A 23,080-nucleotide genomic window follows, 5' to 3' on the forward strand; every position below is an offset into this window, starting at 1 on the left:
TTGTGCTCACTCAGCCGTCTGATTCTGTTTCTGGGTGTTAGAAGTCCTGCAGGAGTCGGGTTCTGGTCTCAGTTATCATAATCTTTTTTGTGTGTGTCTTGTTTGTCTCCCTGTATGTGACTTAGACGATGGGGCAGACCATTAGCAATCCCCTTCGACTGACTCTTAACCATTGAACTGAAGTTAGAACTAGAGATAGTTTACACATAAGAGAATGAGTTTGAGAAAAGCAGTTCTCTCCGACTATCTGGAGCTAATTTGGTAAAAGAGAAAAAGAAAAAATAAATAGACAGTATCACTTGGTCTTTGGAGCTCTGCACCTATAGTTAGGAGTCTAGTGTGGCTGGAGAAGCCCTGCTAGGAGCTGATTGCAAACGCTGCTTTTAAAGGGACCAGCAACTTCTCAAGTTCTATGGTAAGGTAACTGATGGCTGTCTTTCCTACAAAAATCTCTGTGCTTGTGATTATTGGATTCATCAGGTGACAAGGTGCTCCTCTCTGGAAATTACAGCTAGAAAAATTAAGAATTTTGTTTGGTTTAAATAAGCAAATGTATACGGCCATTTCATTTTTGTTTCTGAATAGTTTCAAAGGTATAAATATGTATTGGTTATAGATTATTGGCTCATAAGTTATTGATTATGGATTAAAACTTTGTAACATTGGTAACAAAAAGTTGGCTTAAAACTGGTAACTTTGGGTTGGAATAATTTAGAACTACAACAAGTGGCATGAGCCAACCCATGGAAACAGGCCTCTAAAGATACACCTGAATTGGGTAATATTCTATGTAATTCTTATCCTAGAAACCAGACTTATAAAAGATAGGATTTAGGGCAGTGTCTTTTTGAGGTATTGGCGGCTACACCTTCTTGCAATTGTGTGCAGGTACAGGCAGCCAAACTTTGTAACAAGTAATGTTTTTGGTGTTAATTTTTAAAGAGAATGGATTGTTTACACTGTTAAAATTGGGTTTTGCTTCCCAAAATTGTGGCTGTACTCTCATGTTACAAAAGAAATTGAAGGCTTCTCCCAAATTGGAGCCACCAGCTAAATCCATCAGCTCCTCCAAAATCTATGAAGCCTCCTGAGTGGCCTAGTCCACTACCTCCCCTTTATCCACAGCCTCAACCCCAGCCACCGGGGGGAGCCCTGAACCCCTCGGGGCAGCGAGAGGCAGAACACTGTGGGTACATGGAGCCGCAGGGACTCTGGTGGACCCGCCCAAACTTCAAACCCTTCAGTACTGGTCATTTTCCTCTGCTGATGTTTATAACTGGAAAACTAACCACCCCCCTTTCTCAGAGGATTCCCAATGCCTCACAGGGTTGGTAAAATTCCTTATGTTCTCTCATCAGCCTATTTGGGATGATTGTCAACAGCTGTTGCAGATGCTCTTCACAATCGAAGACCAAGAGAGAATTCTGTTAGAGGCTAGAAAAATAGCCTGGGAGCCAAAGGGTGGCCTACACAGCTACAAAATGAGATCAACATGGGATTCCCTTTGACTCGCCCCAGTTGGGACTGCAACATGGCCGAAGGTAGGGAGAGCTTGAAAATCTATTGCCAGGATCTTGTCTCCAAGGTGCCTCAAGACAGGCCCACTAATTTGGCTAAGGTAAGAGATAATGCAGAAGCTGATCGAACCACCCTCAGTGTTCCTTGAAAGGCTTATGGAAGCCTTCAGGCGGTTCACTCCCTTTGATCTTACCTCAGAAGCCCAGAAGGCCTCAGTGGCCCTGGCCTTCATAAGGCAGTTGGCCCCCGATATCAGAAAGAAACTTCAGAGATTGGAAGGTGTATTAAGAGGCAGAGAAGGCATATTACGAGAGAGAGAGAGAGAGAGAGAGAGAGAGAGAGAGAGAGAGAGAGAGAGAGCGAAAGGGAGAGGTGGGAGGTGGGAAGCAGAAGAAAGAAAAGACAGGAGGGATCGTAGACAAGAGAGTAATTTGACTACAATGTTGGCCACAGTGATAGGAGAGAGAAAAAAAAGACAGGACCTAGAAACCTGGGCAACAGAAGACCAAACCTCAGCTAAAAAGGCTCAGCTGTGTCAGACTGAAGTTACTTATTTGGGATACACCCTTCGAGACAGGAAGGAGTGGCTAAAGAAAGCCAGAAAAAAGACTGTAACTCAGATCCCCACCCTAACTACACTAAGGCAAGTAAGGGAATTCTTGGGTACTGCTGGCTTCTGCAGGCTCTGGATACCTGGGTTGGAGACCTTAGCTGCCCTGTTGTACCCCCTAAACAAAGAAGGGGAAGTGTTTGTGTGGACCCCAGATCACCAGAAAGCCTTTAAAGAAATAAAAAAAAAAAGGCCCTACTGATGGTCAGCCTTTGCCTGACCTAACCAAGTCCTTCACTCTTTATGTAGAAGAGAGATCAGGGGTCACCAGAGGAGTCCTTACTCAAACTTTGGGACCTTGAAAAAGGCCAGTGGCTTACCTACACAAGAAGTTAGACCCTGTTACCAGTGGGTGGGTTTCTTGCCTGAAAACTATTGCTGCCATAGCTCTGCTTGTCAAGGATGCTGATAAGCTCACTCTGGGACAGCAAATAGTTGTAGTGGCACCCCATACTCTTGAAAGCATTATCCGACAGCCTCCTGATGGATAGATGGATGACCAATACTTGTATGACACAGTATCAGAGCTTTTGTTAACTGAATGAGTGACCTTCGCTCACCCTGCTGTCCTCAATCCCAATACCCCACTGCCTGAGACTTCACCTACTCATCACTGCACTGACATTCTGGCAGAAGAAACTGGTACTCGAAATGATCTGAAGGATCAGATAAGCCTTGGCCTGGGAGTTCGAGCTGGTACACGGATGGCAGTAGCTTCGTGGTTGAAGGTAAGCGGAAGGCAGGGGACAGCAGTGCAGTGGTAGACAGAAAGCAAGTGATCTAGGCCAGCAGCCTCCCTGAAGGGACTTCAGCCCCAAAAGCCAAACTTGTGGCTTTGATACAAGCTCTATGAATGGCAAAAGGGAAGTCTACACTGATAGCAGGTATGCTTTTGTCACTGTACAGAGCAATATACAGACAAAAAGGGCTGTTGACATCTGCAGAGAAAGACCTAAGATGCTGTGGCTAAAGGAAATCAGATGGCAGTTCTAACCGCCAAACAGGTGGCCCAAGGAGCAATGATCCTGGCAGTCAAGGAGCCTAAAGATTATTATGACATCAGGGAGACCAGCTTTAGATACACCCCTGAAGACTATCAAGTTATGGACAAATTAGGACTGGTAAAGGAAACCCTGTATGGAGTAGTAGAAACAGAAAAAAGAAAACTAGTCCTCCCACAGGAAGAAGGACGCAAGTATGTTACCCAACTTAATTTACTTGACCCACTTGGGGGCCAAGAAATTAAAAGGTGTGGTTAGGTCCTTCGACTACTATGTTATAGGACTCTCTGACTTGGCAGAAGAAATAGTCAAAAGCTGCAAGACCTGTGCTATGACTAATGCAAGATACTCCATGTATATACTCCTGAGAAGAGGCTCAGTAGGCCTGGAGCCTACTGGGAAGTAGATTTTACAGAATCTAAGCCAGCTAGATATGGCAACAAGTACTTATTAGTGTTCATAGACACCTTTTCAAGGTGGGTAGAAGCTTTTCCTACGAGGACTGAGACGGCCAATGTGATAGCCAAAAAGATCCTAGAAGAAATCTTCCCGAGATTTGGGATACCCAAGGTAATCAGGTCCAATAATGGACCTGCCTTTGTTGCCCAGATAAGTCAGGGACTGGACAAGATATTGGGGATTGATTAGAAGTAACAGGTAGAGAGAATGAATAGAACCATTAAGAGACACTTACCAAATTGACAGCGGAGACTGGCACTAATGATTGAATAGCTCTCCTACCCTTTGTGCTCTTCAGGGTTAGAAACCCCCCTGGACAGTTTGGACTGACACCCCCCCTGTAGAAATTACTCTGCGGGGGACCCCTCCACTGGTAAAAATAGCCTCTGTACATAGTGCTGACATGCTGCTTTCCCAGCCTTTGTTCTCTAGGTTCAAGGCGCTCAAGTGGGTGAGACAGCGAGTGTGGAAGCAGCTCTAGAAGGCCTACTCAAGAGAAGGAGACCTGCAAGCCCCACATCGCTTCCTACTTTCTACCTTTATAGGACCCCTTTTGATTTTGCTTCTGCTTTTAATTATAGGTCTATGTGTGTTAAATAGGCAAGTCGCCTTTATTAGAACAAGAATTAGTACAGTGTGCCTTTTAGTTTTGTGACAACAGTATCACATGCCTTAAAGGATCAAGTGTGTCAGGGAGAAGATAGTGTCTAGTTCTAAGATTAGAACTACTGACAAGTAGAAGTGGGGAATGAAAAAATATAACATAAAAGCAAAATTCTAGGCCTTTAGGCCCAGGCTTGAGAATGTGACCTCTATGACTCAATGCTCCAAGGTATGCTAATCATAAAACAGATAGCAACATTCCTCCACCCACCCACTTCCTGGGTTCAAGGAGTGTTCATTCAAAGAAAGTCACCCTGACCCACCCTGACCATTGCTGGAACCTGCTATGCAGATGTGCTACTGCTAGAGGCTCATTGTTACTGTCTTGACTTTCCACTTCCTTGTGACCCTTAACTGGTATTTTTGGTATTTTCTAACAACTCCCTCCCCACCTCCTTGAGTTGTGGTTTCTTCCTTTAAATATCCCCTTACTCAGCTACTCAGGGCACCACAGTCCTCTACCCCTGCGTGGTGTATGACTGTGGGCCTGAGAGTGCTCTTGAATAAAAGTCCTCTTGCAGTTTGCAGCAAGACCGTTCCTCGTGAGTGATTTGGGGTGTCGCATCTCCTGAATCAGAACGTGGGGGAGTCCTCATGTTGTGGGTCTTTCAGACCGTGGTGCCCCAAGTAGCTGAGTAAGGGGGTATTTAAAGGAAGATACCACAACTCAAGGGGGTGGGGAGGGAGTTGTTGGAAAATACCAAAAATACCAATTAAGAGTCATGAGGAAGTGCAAAGTCACAAGAGTCACAAGGAATACCTAGTAATTGTGCAGGTTATTTCTCAAGACAGTTTCTATGAGCCCCTAACAATAGCACATTTGCATAGTGGGTTCCATGAATGGTCAGGGTGGTCCTTTTTGAACAAACATTCCCTGAACCCAGGAAGCAGGTGGGTGGAGGAATGCCGCTGTTTTATGATTAGCATGCCTTGGAGCATTGAGTCACAAAGGTCACATTCTCAAGCCTGGGCCTAAAGGCCTAGTTTTTATGTTTCATTTTTTCAATACTATGCAGCTTAGTGCTTCTAACAGGGAAGCAACAGAAAATCCAAACTTCAAATTTGCTTGCATAAAGAATGCAAATTTGTCTTTTTGATTTATGTAACTAAGGAGTTGTGCTAATTTTCTCTCTGTGATAAAGATTTCAGAGAGACAGTTTTAGAAATAGGAAGATGAATTTGGGCTCTGTGTTTCTGAAGCTTGAGTTCTTGGTCACTTGGCCCCATCACTGTCTGCCTGAGTGAGTCTGAAGGTCATGGCAGAGAGATAGAGCACAGCTACCCAGTTCATGGCAACTGGGAGGTAGAGAAACTGAAGAGTGGTCAAGGAATGAAATCCATCTTTCCAGGGTATACCCCAGTGACCCACTTCCTCCACAGCCTTACCTGTAACTTTATACTACTTCCCAACAACGCCATCAAGGAATTATTCCATTCAATAGTTCAGAGCCCTAATGGTACAACCATTACTTAATTACTAGATATACCAGATGAGAATAATACCTGTTTGCCTTCAACAAAATAACAGGTCTTTTGAGGGACACTTTATACCAAAAATACAATAATAGCTTGGGGAATAAATCTATCTTCAGGATCCGGGCTATCTTGGGTAACTTCACCATCAAGCTCCACAAAGCAGCTGCCCAGGAGATGTAGGGCTCTGTTCATGGAGTTCCTTGCCTTGTAACCTCTCAGAACCAACTTCAGTGAAGAAGAAAACATTTATGCGTTTTCATCATGGACAGTAAGCTCCACTCTGGTTGGAGTAGATTAACTCATGTGCCTGTCTCTGAACCAGTCCCAAAGGGTTAGGGGAGAAGATTCTTTGGTGAGATATTCAGAGCCCAAACTGGAATCAAGGTAATGCCAATCCCACACATTCCATGTGATTGGTCATAGGAGGGATGCTTTCCCTATGGAAATTCAAGATGCTAATATCCTGTAGAAGAAGTCATGGCCACTGGGAAGAAATATCACAATAATGCTTTTTAAAAGGAAAATTCTTCTAAAACCAAACCAGAGTTCACTTTGGGATATCTAACTAGAGGTCAGAGAATAGACAAATATTACTATAGTTGCTTGGGGCTGACTTATCAAATCAGTGCTTTAAATAAGAGATAAATATTCCTTTTTGAGAGGCCCAAAAACCATATGACAGCCACCGACCCAGGGTCTGGTGAGGGCAACTCTTCCTCTTCCGTAGACACCAATCATTGTGTTGTATACTTACGTAGCCAGAAGAGACAGTATCCTTCTCTGTGTTTTTCAATAAGCATATTAATATCACCAATGAAAGCATTCTAACACATGTTGCTGTTACCTCCTGAAGTCCCAACTCTAGTTGTCAGTAACGTAGAAGACAAAATCTCAACACCCAAACTGTGGGAGGAGGGCACAAACACCCAGTCCATGGCAGGTTCCTTCATGGCCAATGTCCTTAAAAAACATGTTCTTCGTCTCATCCAAAATGATCTTCTCTCCAGACATAATCTAAAACAGGCTGGTGAGACACACAGTGTAAGGTGACCTCAAGTTGTTTTCTATTTTCAAGATGACTAGAGCCTTTTCTTAAAGTATAAGAGGAATAATATGGGGTAGCTATTAAAAGCATAGGATTCTAATGCCTGGGTCTATATCATTAGTTATAGTTTCACTCCAAATTGTGAAACCTTGGAGTTATTTAACCTATTTATGCTTAAGGGTATATGTGTGGTGTGTGTGTGTGTATACACACACACACACCACACATATACACACATATTCATACCACATATACACATACCACACACATCACACACCACACATACACATACTACACACACAAACTACATATACACACCATACACACACCACACACACATGTCCCATCATAGCAGAGAGGCATTAAGAGCTGCACTAGTTCAGTCCAAAGGTCTGAGCTTATAGCATGTTTTGTTTAAATTATGGAAGGTTGGAAAGCAAAGAAATTAAACTGGAACCAGAAGATGGTTATCATCTTCAATCCACCCCCATGACTTATTTCTGCTAGGCCACAGCATCAAAGTTTCTTCTACCTCCCAAAACCACACTACCAGCTACGGACCAAATTTCAAACACATGAGCCCATGGAGAATAAGTCATAGTCAAACAGTAACAATTTATTCCTGGACTATCATGAGCTAACAGACACGTTGTGATTCAAAATGCATTTGATTCTGCTTCAAACAAAACCACAGTCTTGCCTGTCCCAACACTGTTCAAATATCCATAGTCTATTCTGAGACTCAAGGTACTATCTTACCTATGAAATATTAAAAATAAATAAATGGATGGATAGAAAAAGAAAAAAGAAAGAAAATGGAGAGAGAGAAGGAAGGAAGAAAAGAAGGAAGCAATAAATAAATAAATAAATAAATAAATAAATTTGAAATTCCTGGCGCCAGAGAGATGGCTTCATGGTGAAAAGCACTTGCTGGTCTTGCCGAGGGCCTGAGTTTATTCCCCAGCATCCACATCAGACAGCTCACAACCATGTGTGACTCCAGCTTCAGAGAACCCAATACCTCATTCTGGTCTGAATGGGAATCTGCACATACATGCACATATAGTTACATAGACTTATACACATAAATAAGTAATAAACAGAAAATTTAAAATATAAAAGTGAATTCTTATATAAAAAGTTACATCCTTCTGATACACAGTGGTACAATAGGTTAAAATTCCTATTTTAACAAAGAGAAACAGGAAGAAAGCAGGGAAACATTGGATGAAAGCAAAACTAAAACCCAAATCCTATCGTTCCATGTCCGGTATATGGAGCTCACGCCATCTGAAGCACGTGGGCCTCCACCTTGGTCTGTTCACTTCGTAAGCACAGGCTCTCCTTGGCAGACATTCCATGATCCTCATGTCTCTGACACTCTGGGGTCTCCCGTTGCACCTTATTCATGCTTTACGTACATAGATTTATACAGGCCTGCCTCAAGAGGACAACAGTCCTGAGAATCTAACCATACTACACATTGCCTGGTCTCATGAGCTTTTCTTCCTGCCAGCCTCCATGACCCCAAATTCTTGCAGTTTGCATGCCTACAAAACCACTGTGAAGATAATTCCATGTTTCATTGCAAGCTCAAGATGTAGTCTTGGTGTCTGAATAAAAACACTTCCCCGGGTGTCCCTTTTCCTTGAGGTTCTATACTCTTTTTGTTTGCTTGTTTTGTTGCTATTATTGTTGGTGTTTTATTGTTTTATTTTTGCTTTTTATTGGTTCTTTGTGAATCTCATACCATATACCCCAATCCCACTTATCTCTCCCTCCTTTCATACCTGCCTTCCACCCTTTCAATCTTCAGACAGACAGACAGACAGACACACACACACACACACACACACACACACTCCCTTCAGAGAAAAAAATTTCATTGTGGAATCTGTAGTGTGTCCCAGTGTGTCCCAGTATATGCAAATGTTCATTGCAATGACTTGTTAGTCTGGTATGAAGCCCCTGGATTCTGCTACTCTAGGAATACTGGAACCTAACTGGGACTCCTCTCAGATATCCTGATGTTGCCCTGTGTCATGGAGATCCTGCAGTTTTGAATCTGTAGGACTAGCCTCTTTATATACCTACAATAGTTCTTTGATGCAATAGATGTTGAAGTGGGCCAGCTCAAAGCCCTGGGTCTAAGCCAGAGAGATCTTCTTGTTAACCAGCCCACTGGCTTTTCCACTGTCAGGGCCAGCAAGGTATGGGTCCACTCTCTCTAGTGTTGCAGTCAGTGAGGGACAGGAATGGTTCTCCCCTTCTTATGACCCCAGAACCATCTGCCCTGCCTGCTATATATGGAGGGAGGAGAGGAAGGCATCTTTCCCTCATCTGCACCACCATACACCGGACAAGAGACAGGGACAGATCTCCTGAGTCCATGCCCTTGGGGTCAACTCATCTGCAACCCCTACATCAAGGGCCAGCTCTGCTGTGCTGTCCTAGTGAGGTACAGGGCCAGCTCTCCTAAGTACTGCAGCAGGTAAGGGCCAAAGACAGCTCTCCTGTTCTCATGACCTCAAGGCCAGTTCACCTACCTATTGTAGGTACCAAGGGTTGAGGGTTGAGGAGGGCATCTTTCTCTTGCCCATATTACAACACAGCAGACAAGTTGTGGGGCCTGCTCTCCCACACTCAAACTCTCAGGGTCAGTTCACAAGTGCCCCTCACCATCAGTGTCAGCTCTATTGTGCTGCCCAGGACAGGTGTGGGGCATGCTCTGCCAAGTGCTGCAGCAAGTAAGGGTCAGGGACAGGTCTCATGAGCTGTCAGGGCCAGCTCTCCTACCTGCTGATGGTGACTAGGGAAAAGGGATGAAAGGGATCACTCCCAAAACAATACCACTACACAGTAGACAGAGCCAGAGCCATCTCTGCCACACTCACACCCTCAAGACCATCTGGCCCATTTCCCTCCACCAGAATGAGCTCTACTATGCTGCTCAGGCAAGGTGCAGAGCCCACTCTCCTAAGTGCTATGGCTAGTGAGGGCTAAGGCCAGCTCTCCTGCCTGCCATAAGTACTAAGGGATGAGAGGTGGGGGATCTCTCCCTTGCCCATGTCACCACATGGCAGACAGGTGGCAGGGCCAGCTCTCCCACACTCAGGCTCTTGGGGCTGGATCACTTGCATACCTGCCTCTAGGGTTAACTCTACTGTGTGGGGCCTGGTCTCCCAAGTGCTGTAGCTGATGAGGGGATGGGACAGCTCTATTGCTATCATGCCCCCCAGGGCCAGCTCTTCCAGAATGCCCAGGTAAAGGATGGGGCCAGTTCTGTATACCCCTCAGACATAAACATGCCCCCAGGCTGGTAACCCAGAACAGCCATGTCTGCCTGGCCTTTGGTGAAAACAGACCCTTGGCAGCTAACTCAGATATGATACATAGTGGCAGTATAGGCCAGGACCCCACCATGGTCCCAAGTGACATCACATCATGCTGTTCCTCACTACCCTCAAGTCTTTAGTTCTGCTTCTCTTCATTGTGCCCACAGCCATCTGTTTCTCTTTCTCCTCTATTCCTTCACCATGTACTTGTTCCTCTTAGTGGTGCATGGGGTCTTTGTGTGCCTGGCATCATCTCAGAAGTATTTTCAGGAGTGCAACGCCCTAGTCATGCATTATGGCACTGGGCAGAGGTTATCTCAGTCATGGATTGCCTCCCCTAGACCTGGGCATCACTGGACTGGTGGACATCTCAAGCTAGCTCACAGTCCAGGCCCCCTGACATTCATCTTGTGGTCATCTCAGGCTCACTCCTTGCCCAGAGCTGCCTGAGTGGCCCCATTTGAGGACCATCTATCTTAGGCTCACTCCCACCAGAGGTCCGAGGTCCAAGGAAGGGTTCTTCCAGTTTCTGGCTCCCTGCCCTGCCCTGCCCTGCCCTGCACTGCACTGCACTGCCCTGGGAACCTGTAAAGTTCTGCATAGTGGTAGACTGGTAGTCATCTCAGGCTTGCTCTTTTTTCAGGGATGTTAGGCTACTAATCATTCAGATGTTCACAGGTCAGAACAGTTGGTGTAGACATAGTCTCTCTCCTCTCTGAAGCACCTCTCATCTACTGAAGCACAATGTTTCAATTGCCATGCCTCTAGGACCAAGAAGTGTCTCTATTCTTAAGTACATTCTTTTTAAATGAAAGTTTCTTGGGTGAATGTTTGGTTTTATAACTTGGAGGTTTTGATAGATATTCACCTCAAGATACCATTTTATATTGTCCTAGTGCAAAGTGTACTATTTCTCAATGGTGCTGATGGTTTCAATGATGATAATCATTTTTAAGAATTATAAATTTTTCCCTGTGCAAAACTTAAACTACCTTCACACTCTTTTCCTATGTAAACCACTCATTTTTACATCTTTCTATTTGTGCCTTTTGATCACTGTTAAGTATGACTAAATGCATAAAGCAGTAACAATGCCATAATCTACATGTTCCACTATCTTGAAATTTCTCCCATCAATTAACTTAACCCATTAGTTTTCTGTTCAGTCCCACTCATACTTTGAGGACTAAGGCAAAATGTAGGTTCTTTGCCAAAATATAGTACAAAAGGCCTTTTTAGCCCAGTTCTTCACAAACTTCTTGTTCCCCTCTGAAACCTCATGCATACAGCCTTGACTGCCCATATTTTTGACAGCATTATGGTCCAACTCCCATCTGAATTGTTTGTTCAGCTCTGATGATAGCATTCTAGGGCTCCTCCATCTCATAGCAGCAAACTCTCATGTTCTCCCATAAACTATATATAAACTGCTTGGTTAGGTTTATCTCAGTCATAGACTCACAATTGTTGCTATTGACTTTGTTAGTTAATTGTGTTATCACCATGGCAAATCATATGATAGAAACAGGATAAAGGAAAGTATTTTGGTTTTGGTTTTTTGGTTTTGGTTTGTTTTTTGGCTCACAGTTTCAGGATATCTCAATCATGACAAGGACAGTATAGTATGCTACATAGCTTATTCACTTCTTTTGGTTTTTTGTTTGGTTGTTGTGGTGGTGGTAGTGGTGGTTGTTGTTGAAGACAGGTCTTCTCTGTGTAGCCCTGGTTGTCCTAGTGCTCATTTTATAGACCAGCCTGGCCTCAGCTCATAGAGATCTGTTTCCACCTCCCTGTGTGCTAGGATTAAAGGCTTGTGTCATCATGCCTGGCTTGCTTATTCATATTTTGAGGCATCAAGAAAAAGAGGATATTGTCTAGAACCAGAAGCAGAACTTACTGTCAAAGCCCATCTCCAGTAACCTCCCTATACAAGGAAGACCACACTCCCAAAAGTTCCATAACTTCCAAAACCAGTGACAAGAGCTAGAGGTAAATGCCTGTGGAAGACATCTCACATTCAAATTATAACGCTGTAAGTTGGAGATAACTGCAGTCACCAAGGATATTTTGAGAAATAAATTTTATGATGCACAGGTAAGTAGCTTTCTATAAATGACTAGGAAGTAAATCTTTTAAGCATAATAGGCCATGTAGTCCCTGTGGAAACTCTGCCATTATAGCAAGAAAATATCCACAGATAATATCTAAACAAATGATGTGACTGTGTGCCAATAAAGCTTTAATTATTGAAGCAGATATCAGTCTAAGATTTCCTGGCATCAAGTAAGAGCTCAATTTTGGTATTATTGTAATAATTGAACAGCAAAAGGAACTTAACTATATCATTCTTTCACAGGAAGGTGCTCACACTCAGTGGACCTGACTACCATGCTTGTTGACTCTGCAGGATTATACATCTGTTATTTCACATGATGCATGTGTCTCCATTTATTGACTAAGCAGCATAGTACAGTGAGAAAACTCTCTGCTTCTCTAATTGGATTATCCATCACACATTTAAATTGTCTTGTTCATATGACTTAAAGAGGAACAAGTTGGCAAAAAAGCTCAGCATGTTCTGCAAAACCCAGGGCTGGAGTAATACATAGCAGGTAAAGAGTAATCACTATGATTTTCTGAAATAAGTGGCTAGCTTCATTGCTGAACATTCACTTCTAGGCGTTTACTCCCATCAAAATGATTTCTTTATATTACAGGCTGCCTTTCAAGTTTCCTTCTGCACATTCATTCAGGTGTCAGGTACTCAGTCATACTAAGAGGGCCAAGCACAGTGGCCCATGCCCTTAATCCCAGCACTGAGGAGGCAGAGGCAAGCAGATCTCTATGAGTTCTAATCTAGCCTGGTCTACATAGAGGGTTTATTCCAGCCAGTCAGAACTACATAGTGAGAATCCATCTGAATAACACTTGAAGATAAATAAATAATAATAAAATATATATCCAGAGACACAGATCAAGGCTAGATTTAAATGTTCATTGTTTGTACCAGGTTAATGACTAAGTAAAACTAATTCAAACCAAGGTAAGTCAGTGTATTTAGAGTGGAGAATGAATGAAAAATAACACATGCAAATTAGAGAACTATAGAGCAGGGATATGGCTGTCAGAAACTCAGCCTTCTCTAGTAGAGTGCGGGGTAGGAAACAGACAGACAAGGTGGCCTTCTCAGGGGTCTGCATGTACTCAGAAAAGAGTCCTCAAACTCAGAATCAGGTCCTTGTCAGTGAGGGGGACTCTTAGCACATCAAAGTGAATACTACTCCTGTTTACTGCTGAGACGAAATCATGGCACACCCTAAGTTATAAAATATTCTCCTTTTAATACTCTATTGATAGTATTACTTCTACTTTTTCTGTACACAGATGCATCCTCCTCTCAACTCAGCATCTTCTCTCAAATTTCTACATAAAAAGCACAAGCACTCATTCATTCTGTGGACTGGCTGTAGCTCTTCAATCAATATGAATCCAGCAATATGGACATTACCCATAATACCAAGTAAAATTGTACTACCAGATAGTGTAGATCTGGACATGTAATCAAAGCTACTTTGGATAGTTAGTCTTAAAATAACCAAGACCAAGATTAAGTTCCGAAGGACAGAAATGCCACTGTCTTGTTTGTCATGTTACCAGAATCACCTACAGCTTTTTAAGCGGAGAGACCAGCAGTTAACCAAGCAAGCACCACATAGCCTTTCACACCCGTCCTACAAGGGAAACTCCCTATCTCACCCAACTACACACAGCATCTCCCATTTTCCCGGTTTCTCCGGACTGAGGTTGAGAAGTTTAGTGAAGGGAGTCAAGGGTTTACACAACTCCCAAAAATAGAAAGTAAAGTTTGTGTCTCTGCACTGTTCCTGTAACTCTGGGACCCTGACCAAGTCCCCACTATTGCTTCTTCTTGCTGGTGAGCACAAATATTCTGGTATCAGTGTAGTTTTGATTAAAACAAACAAACAAACAAACAAACAAACAACAACAACAACAACAAAACCACCAAGATCCATAAGACAACAAGGAAAGAAAGAGGAAAGAAGAGTAATCGATGTACTCACCAGCAAGGATCAAAGGTGTGTAGGCAAAAGGAGCTCTACTTTTTCTTATAGATCTTTCTATCTGTGCCTGTTCCATGAAGAAGGGCTTTCCTTCCTTAGCCAATTCTTCCAAGAATCACTTTCATATACACCCACCTAGAGGTGTGTCACTCTGTTGATTCCATGGATATCAAACTGACAGCCAACATTAGCCATCATAAGACCCAAAGAAACAAATGAATCTATGCAAGGCATCAAAGAGCTTTAAGAATGAGCTTTCCCCTGTTTTCCAGAGGAATGGGTCTTCATTTTGAGCAGTATTAAGATAGTATGTGGACTGGAGAATATTGTCTTGACCTGAAAAATACAAAAATGGCTCTTCTGACATTCATGCAAGTCCCCAAAATAACAAAGTCTATTTTTCTTCACAATAACTGATCCCAATCTCTGGGGAAACTGAGGTAGCTTAGCAGGTCATTGATTCTTGTCTTCCTTCCTTCCACACAGGAAGGAAGCTTTTGTCCTTAAAGCTCTTCATCAGAATTAGACACCCTGGGTACTCTTGCTGCTGGGGTGGTAGTACCTTGACGTATTAAGGAGTGGAACGTTGACATATTAATCCTTAAGGAGCTTTAGTTACTAAAGTAGTTCACCAGAATTAAATACATTACTGAGTATTCTTTCTGCTGGTGTGGGACCTTGGCATATTGAAAAGCATGGGAGATGTCAAGTCATTTTCATTGCCGGGTCCTTAGAAGAATACAGGCAAACATCCAGGCCATAAACAAAGAGGAAGATTGGTTCAGATGCCAGGTAAGTAGCTAGACTGGATGCCAAAGAGAAATGAAATCTCCAGTGGAAGACTGTAGTTACAAATTTCTATGCCAGGGACAGAAAGACTAAGTCAACAGAAACAGTTATTCTTCTCTTTCATTGAGTTTCACAAACACCAGTGTTCCAAAGGCACCCCCATGAGTGAGTTTCCTAGTAAACACTAAGATAAAAGGTACCTTTTTACAAAACTATTTCCAAACACCATGGGAAAATTCACTGATGTACTCAAAGGGGTCTAGACATTCTCTCACAGAGACCATTTTATTCTTGTGGCTGCTGTTACAAACACAGGAGGTTAAAGGCAAACACATCTCAATATGTTCAACAACCTTCTCTTCTGGGTCTCCATGGAATTTAGATACATTTTAAGGTTCACAGCTACAACCAAAAGCTAGTTTTTGTATTAAGTCTATGACATAAATAATAAAGAGACAAAAAAAAAAAAAGCAAAGAGAATAAAAACAGGAAACTCCAAAGGACAAGCATAAGAGCTGCCCCACTGCTGTGGACATTGGGTAATTTCTCAGGGGCTCCTGGGGAAAGGAATGGAGTATACAAAGTGGGTTTACACCATGCCAGTCCCAGATGCAAATGTACGCTGTTGAAATTACCAAGGCCAGGCTGGAGGTGGGAAGGGGGATCCTATTAACTGAAGGAAGCCATTCCTCTCTTGATCTATGATAGCTATGGGCTCTGAGGTCTTTCAAAACAAAACAAAAGAAAACAAAACAAAACAAAACAGATTCTCAGGCTATTACTAAGTCGAAATGTGACACTCAAGATTCATTTATATCTGGGAATCTATCTAAGAATTACAAAATAACTCAAGTTAGAGACTTAAGTGGTAGTGTTCAGACCTATCAACAGCTTCAAAGTGCTTCCAAATGGAAGTAAACTAGCTATCTAGCAGTTTATATTCTAAACTACCACTCATCGCCAATCATTAAGGGTGCTGTAAGAAAGGGGGCTCATTTATGTGAACTTAGTAAGATATTATAACATATCCCTAGACAATCTAACAAAACATGAACAACACACACAGAAACACAATTAGAGATGAAAGAGTTTCTTTGCCACAGACCCATTAGAAAACCAGATCATCATTAGAGAATACTTGCAAATGTATACTCCAAAAAAAGCAGAAAAACAGACAAAACAGATGAGTCTCTAGGTGAATATTACCTACCAAAATTCAAGTCAGAAGATTTAAAAAAAAAAACAGACCCACTGTGTGCAATGAGATCAGGGCTGCAATCAAAAGCCTCCCTTCCAGGAAAACTCCAGGACAGGATAGATTCACAGCTGTGAATTTAGTCAGTCATGAATATCTCTGTCTTCCTGTCTAAATCTCTCCTTACTCTCTGGAATAAACCATGTACTAAGTAGTAGCTCTGTATGGGGCCATGGCCCAAGAACCTGAAAACCTGTATCTGAACAATAGTGTATTTAGAAACAGAACTTACCATCCTGGTCAAGTTATTAGCACTGTGACCCTCATGGCAATGTGATAGCATTCTCATAAAATAACCTAACAGAGAAATCTCCATCTAAGAAGCTGTTTTCTCAAAACCCATGGGACATAATAAATCTATCTGGTATCAAGTTATTAAGTTTTCAAGGGATTTGATATATGATATATAACACGCATGCTCACTTAAGCTACAGAGCTCAAATACCATGCCATATCTGTTTGACAATTCTATACCTTTGCTACTGAGCCATTCCACCAGGTCTGCAACAGTCCTGAACTCTGTGATGAATGGCTTTATTTATGATTTCACAAGAACCAGAAGCACAATCAAGCTAGCATAGGTAAAATGGGGGTTAACAAGTAAACAGTATAACTGCCTGAGGTCTCCACTAGCTGAGAGGGCATCAACATTGAACAGGAAACCATCACACCCAGTTTTCTAAGTACTGAGAACAACTAAAATTATGACCAGCATGGCATGGTAGGATATAACAGGGGGATGCTATGGAAACTAGACAACTAGAGAGTGAGGAGAGAGATGAACTAGGAATAAACCAAATTTTGTCATTAAATTTAATTCATGGGATGACCCATGAATTGTACATAACTAGTTCAAAAAATTTTTTTAAAAAGCAGCTAACATATAAGGCTTACAGATATAAAGCAGTTCTGAACTTCAACCCACCAAGGACTTCACAACCCCTAGTTAAGTCACACTATACTAATCACCACTAAAATAAAGTATAAACTAATAAGATAAATTTGAAGACAGATAAGTCATTTAGCTCAAATAAGAGAGATAAAAAAGAAAACATTGAAAAATAAGTAGGGGGCTGGAGAGATGGCTCAACAGCTAAGAGCACTGGCTGCTCTTCTGAAGGTCCTGAGTTTAATGAGATCTAATGCCCATTTCTGGATTATATATATAGATAGATAGATAGATAGATAGATAGATAGATAGATAGATAGATAGATAGATAGATATAGATATATACATATATATGAAAAACTAGGTCCTTGTTTGTAGACTTATGAACTAGAGACTTCAAAATGCTTTGCCTGGAAAAAGAATAAGACAGAAAATATTTACTGAAAAAAAAAAACTCATGCTGGGCACTATGACACACACATTTAATCTCAGCACTCATGAAAGCAGAAACAGGTGGATTGTGAGCCAGCCTGGTCTACATAGAAAGACTCACTGTCAAAATTAATTAATCAATCAGTTAGTTGATTTAAAAAAAAAACAACCAAATTTGTGAAAGGTATACAGTTACAGATTTAGAAAACTAAAGACACTTCAATGTGAGGAACTCCAGCTAAGTGCTGAGAAGCAGAGATACAAGACAGAAGTGTGAAAGCAGCTGAGGTGGCAGCACAGGGGGCATCACAGGGCAGCACAGGGGGCAGCACAGGGGGCATGATAGGGGGTGCCGCATACAGCGAAACAGCGAGGGGAATCACAAACCACAGCGGAAACAATGTAAACCAGAAAATGACAGAATATCTTTAAACTGCTGAAAAACCATGAATAAGTAGATAAATAACTGCCAACAGAGAGTGGCCATCTCTCCTGGCCTTTGTGCTTGATCTTCAGCCCACCATTTTATTGAATTATAAATGTTTTCTGAACCCTTCTTATTTCTTTCCTCCCTTATTCGGTCTTTGCTTACTTTGCTACCTTACATTTTATCTTAACTATTTATTGGTTTGAATGTACACTCTTGTGCATTTCATAACTTTATATACTTAATTTTCAGAATTTATGTGGCATTATTATAAGACAAAAGTAGAGGTAGGAAGTTAGCGGGATGGTTCAGTGGTTAAGAGCTCTGCCTTGTCTTACAGAAGACCCAGGTTTGATTCCCTATTCCCACATGGCAGCTCAGAGATGACTCTGTATTCCAGATCTGATGACCTTTTCTGGCCTCTTGGCATGCATGTGTTGTGCAGACATTCATGCGGGCAAAACACCAATATACATAAAATATGGATGTTTTCTTCAAAAAAATAATAAAATAGTGGGCTGGAGAGGTAACTCAATCAAGCACAAAGACCTGAAGTTGATCTTCCTGAAACTTCATTAGTTGTTTTCTAAAATCCAGGTACAGAGGCATGTCCTTATAACCCTAGTACAGAAAGTGGAGAGCCTACTAAACAAGTTTCAGGACAACAAGACATTCTATCTCCAAAACCAATTCTGTCTCCATATGCACACACCCACTCATACACACACACACAACACACACACACAGTTAAGCAAAGAGATCCTTGGGCCATATAGCAAATAGCCCCTTCAGTCCCCATGCCGTCCTCTCAACAGTGGACTATACTCCCAAACTGATAGCTAAAATAAACCCTTCCTCCCTGAAATTGCTTCTTGCCAGGTATTTGATCTCAGCAATGACCCCAGTCAAGGTTGGTCAGCATTTCAAAAGAAATGACTCTGGAGACTTAAGGCAGGATAATTACTTAAACCCAGGAATTCAAGTTCAGCACAGACAACACAGTAAGCCCATCTCAGGGGGGGGGAAAAAGATATGAAGTGGAATGACATAAAACTGAAGTGAAGCAGGCCAATATAGTTCACCATATTAACAGAAAAAAGAAGGGGAAAAAATGTCAAAATCCCAACTCAGTCATGAAACCTGAAAAGAAGGACCTTTGTTCTGTGTGGTAAAAGGTGTGTACGAAGCAAATCTACAGCTAAGATTGTGCTCCATGGTGAGAGCATAAGCTTCACCCTCAAGATCAGTTGGCCACACCCTGTGCACTCACCACTTCTGCTCTGAGCTCCATCATAACGGGAGGATGGGAAGCCATGGTAGCAGGACTGTTTGTATAGAAAACCTTAAAGGTGTAGGGGGTGCAGAGATTACTGGAACTAATGGGTGAGTGTAGCAAGATCTTGGGCTACTGAACTAAGCCTTCTAAAATCAAAATTACTGTATTTCATGATTTAGAGTTTGTTTGCTGTTCCTTCAGTTCATGTCAGATTCGTGTAGCAGTGTCTGGGGTGGAGAGCCTCATGCTCTCTGCTAATGAAGCTATCCTTAAGGGTTCATAAGTAGACTTAAAGGGAAACATTAATTCATCAGCAAAATCACTCTTTAAATATTTTCCTAAACCTTGAAGTCAACATCAAGAAAAATGAAATCAAAATAAAAGTTACACCAAAAAGGACAGAGCATCCCAAGGACAAATTAGAAGATTAGGTCTAAATACATAGAGAGACACACTGTGTTCTTATATTAAGAGGGTAAATGTGATTAAGATGTCTGTCTCCAAACGTGCCTGTAGTTTCAACACAAGGCCAACAACAGTTTTCACACAACCAGGTCTCCTGTCTCAGCACTCGGGAAGCGAACAGGAGGACCAAGACTTCCAGGTCGGCTTGAGCTACCTCTTGAAACCTTACATTAAAACAAAACAGAAGCATATGTACCACCCGGATTTCAGGGCTAAATTCTAAAATTTAATTCTAAAAACAGTAATCGGAACCATGTAGTAGTGAAAAAAAATAGATATGTAGATTAGTTACAGACAAACAGAAAAAAATAGGGATTCAAGAACTTGGCTCACACATATAGGCTCAGTTCATTTTTAACAGAAATGCTGAGACAATTTAATGATACAGGAAAGTTTACTCACCAGGCTGTATGGGAAACAATTAAATATCCATAAGTAGAAAATGAACGTTGATACTTGCCTATACCATGGGAAAAAAAATCAGCAAGATTGTCTAGAGCCTTTAATGTGATGCAAGCAAAATTAGTTAGGCAGAGATGGGGGTGGGGAGAAAATGTTTGCTCTCCCAGATAGCAAATAGACAGTATTTTAGACATGACACAAAACCACAGACTATTCAAAGAAGCTGGTAAACAATATTGTTTTAGTTTCATATTGACTACTGTGATAAAAATACCCTGGCAACAAGCAACTTAGGAAAGAAAAGGTTTACCTCAGCTTACAATTCCAGTTACAGACCATAGTAGAAGAATGAAGGTGCCAGCTAGTTAAGACAGCTAGCCACATGCCGGGTGGTGGTGGCGCATGCCTTTAATCCCAGCACTTGGAAGGCAGAGGCAGGTGGATTTCTGAGTTCGAGCCCAGCCTCGTCTACAAAGTGAGTTCCAGGACAGCCAGGGCTATACAGAGAAACCCTGTCTCCAAAACAACCAACCAAACAAACAAACAAACAAGACAGCTAGCCACATCATATCCACCAGTTCAGAGCAAAGGGAGAATAAACCAATCCTTGCTTGCTTGCTCTAGGCTAGCTTTCTTCTCTCTTAGTGTGTTCAGGATTCTCCTACCTAGGGAAGGATGCTACCCACAGTAGGCTAGGTTTTCCTACATCAATTGATAAGACAAAATCCCATAGACATGCCCCCAACACAACTCCAACTCTCTTCCCAGGAGATCCCAGATTATGTCAAGTTGACAGTTTAAACTATCACATGCACCTAATCAAAATTCAAAACCTTTGCTTATTAAAAAAGACCTTTAAAAATGAACAGATGACTGGCATGTCGCTCAATTGGGAGTGTGCTTGCCTAACATGTTCAAAGCCGAAGGTTCGATGCCCAACACCACATAAGCCAGGGTAGGTTCCATGGCCCATGCCTGCTTCAGCATTTGGAAGGCAGAAGCTCAAGGATAAAAAGGTCAAGGTCATCCTTGGCTACATAAAGGCCAGCCTGAGCTACATGAGAGAGACTCTCAAAAGAGAGTATTGAGTGTAAATGCTGAGACTGATTAGTGGTATAATGGGGAAAATATTTCCTGATAAGGACCAACTTTTAACGTACAAAGATCCATTATAGCATCAAAAAAGAAAAGAAATGATACAATTGAATTATGGTCAAAAAACTTGTATGGACAGTTTACAAAAGAGTATCAGTGAATGGCCAAATCGAACACAGGTAAAAGGTTGTCCAATCACAAATCCAAATTAAAACCATTTGTACTTGTCTAAGTCTTACAAAAAAGAGAGTCTGTGCCTAAATGCTGTGTGTCAACCTGGTTTCACTACATTGCAGAATATCTGTGTCCCAGACCTTCACACAGTCTATGTGGCTTTGCTACAACAAACTTCTAAAATGGAAACTATTATCCTTATTTTGTTTATGAGGGTTACTTTAGCCTAACGAGTCTAAAATCATTCTGATAATGTCTGTTTGGACTACATGCTACTCTGTCTTGTTTTATGACTTGGTGTTCATGTACAACATTATATATATATATACACACACACACACACACACATATGTGTGTATATGTGTGTGTGCCTGTGTGTGTGTCTGTGTGTGTCTGTGTGTGTCTGTGTGTGCCTGTGTGTGTGTGCATGTATATTGAATATATATATGTATGTATATTGAAGCCATCAACAGAGGCTTCTACATGCTCCACCATGGATTAGGGGAAACTTCCTTTTACCCATGTTTCTAGGCCTGGGACAAACACCCTCTCCTGCCCTTGGATGACAGAGCTGCTGGTTCTGGAAATTGAAACCCAGACTGAGTTACACCACTGGTTTCCCTGGGTCTCTAGCTTGTCCCCCACAGATGAGGGAACTTCTAGGCATTCATAATTATATAAGCCAAATCTCATAATAAATAAATATACATATAATGTTACAAAAATAATGAATATACTCAGTGACTGAGCATGTATATGCATGTATGTGTGTACATTTATATAAAACAATGACTAAAAAAAAATTAGCTCAATCAAGGAAGCCAGGGGGCATTCTGAAAATTGAAGGACTTATCAAGCTTGTAAGTCACATACAGTCTTCAGGAACATACTTGAAGTTAGATTCCAACTGGTCAAGGATTGACTTAAAACAAAGCCTCAGATACTTGCATAGTATAGGAAAAAAAATGGACCTTACATGAAATTAGTAATCATAACACTCAAGTATAATAAATGACCAGGAAACAAAATTTCCTACAAATAAGTAAAATGTGAAAAGATGACTTACTATCAGCTGTGGCTCTCCAAATCCTATGCTGCATTGCAAGTCTGACAGGCACAGTGAAAGCCACAAGCTGCAGGAACATGCCCATCGTCTTGAGTTAGAGAAATGTAAAATTAGTGCTGCATTGCTTTACTGTTGGGTTATGGAAGAATGCAAATAAAAGTAGAGTTATTATTACAAATGTAAAGAATTTCATATCCATATGGCAAAAACTTAGAATTGAGGAAAGCATAAAGAACAGAAACAGAAATAAATGGTAGATCAATCAAACAAAGACTTCAACATTGTAATAAACCTTTTCTTATTTTTTTAATCTTTAATTATGTGGAGGTGGGTATATGTCTATGTATAGGCATGGGCTTGTGAGTGCCCAAGGAGACCACAGGTATTGAATCTGTTGGAGCCTAAGTTACAGGCACTCATGAGCCACTCAATGTGGATACTGGAAAATGAGCTCAGGTCCTCTGCAAAGGCAACATGTGCTCTTAACCACTGAGCCATCCCTCCAGCCTGTATAACGAATCTCCTAACAGTAGGTAAGAGAGTAACAGTGCTCTTAGCAAGTACACTAGTGAAAAGAATTGAAAGTTGTGGCGTTGTTTTTTTTTTTTTTAATTGTGATCA

General features: G+C 41.7%; 1 long non-coding RNA gene and 1 pseudogene across 1 annotated transcript in view; both read right to left on the reverse strand.

The window, feature by feature from the left end:
• The window catches only part of LOC115030860 (uncharacterized), a 106,791-nt gene that overhangs the window by 15,092 nt on the left and 68,619 nt on the right, over positions 1 to 23,080 (reverse strand). The window lies entirely within an intron of this gene.
• Positions 10,752 to 10,861, reverse strand: LOC115031031 (small nucleolar RNA SNORA17; annotated as a pseudogene).

Source organism: Mus caroli, unplaced genomic scaffold (assembly GCF_978045245.1).
Source record: "Mus caroli unplaced genomic scaffold, Mus_caroli_1 scaffold_6, whole genome shotgun sequence".
NCBI classification, from domain to species: Eukaryota; Metazoa; Chordata; class Mammalia; order Rodentia; family Muridae; genus Mus; species Mus caroli.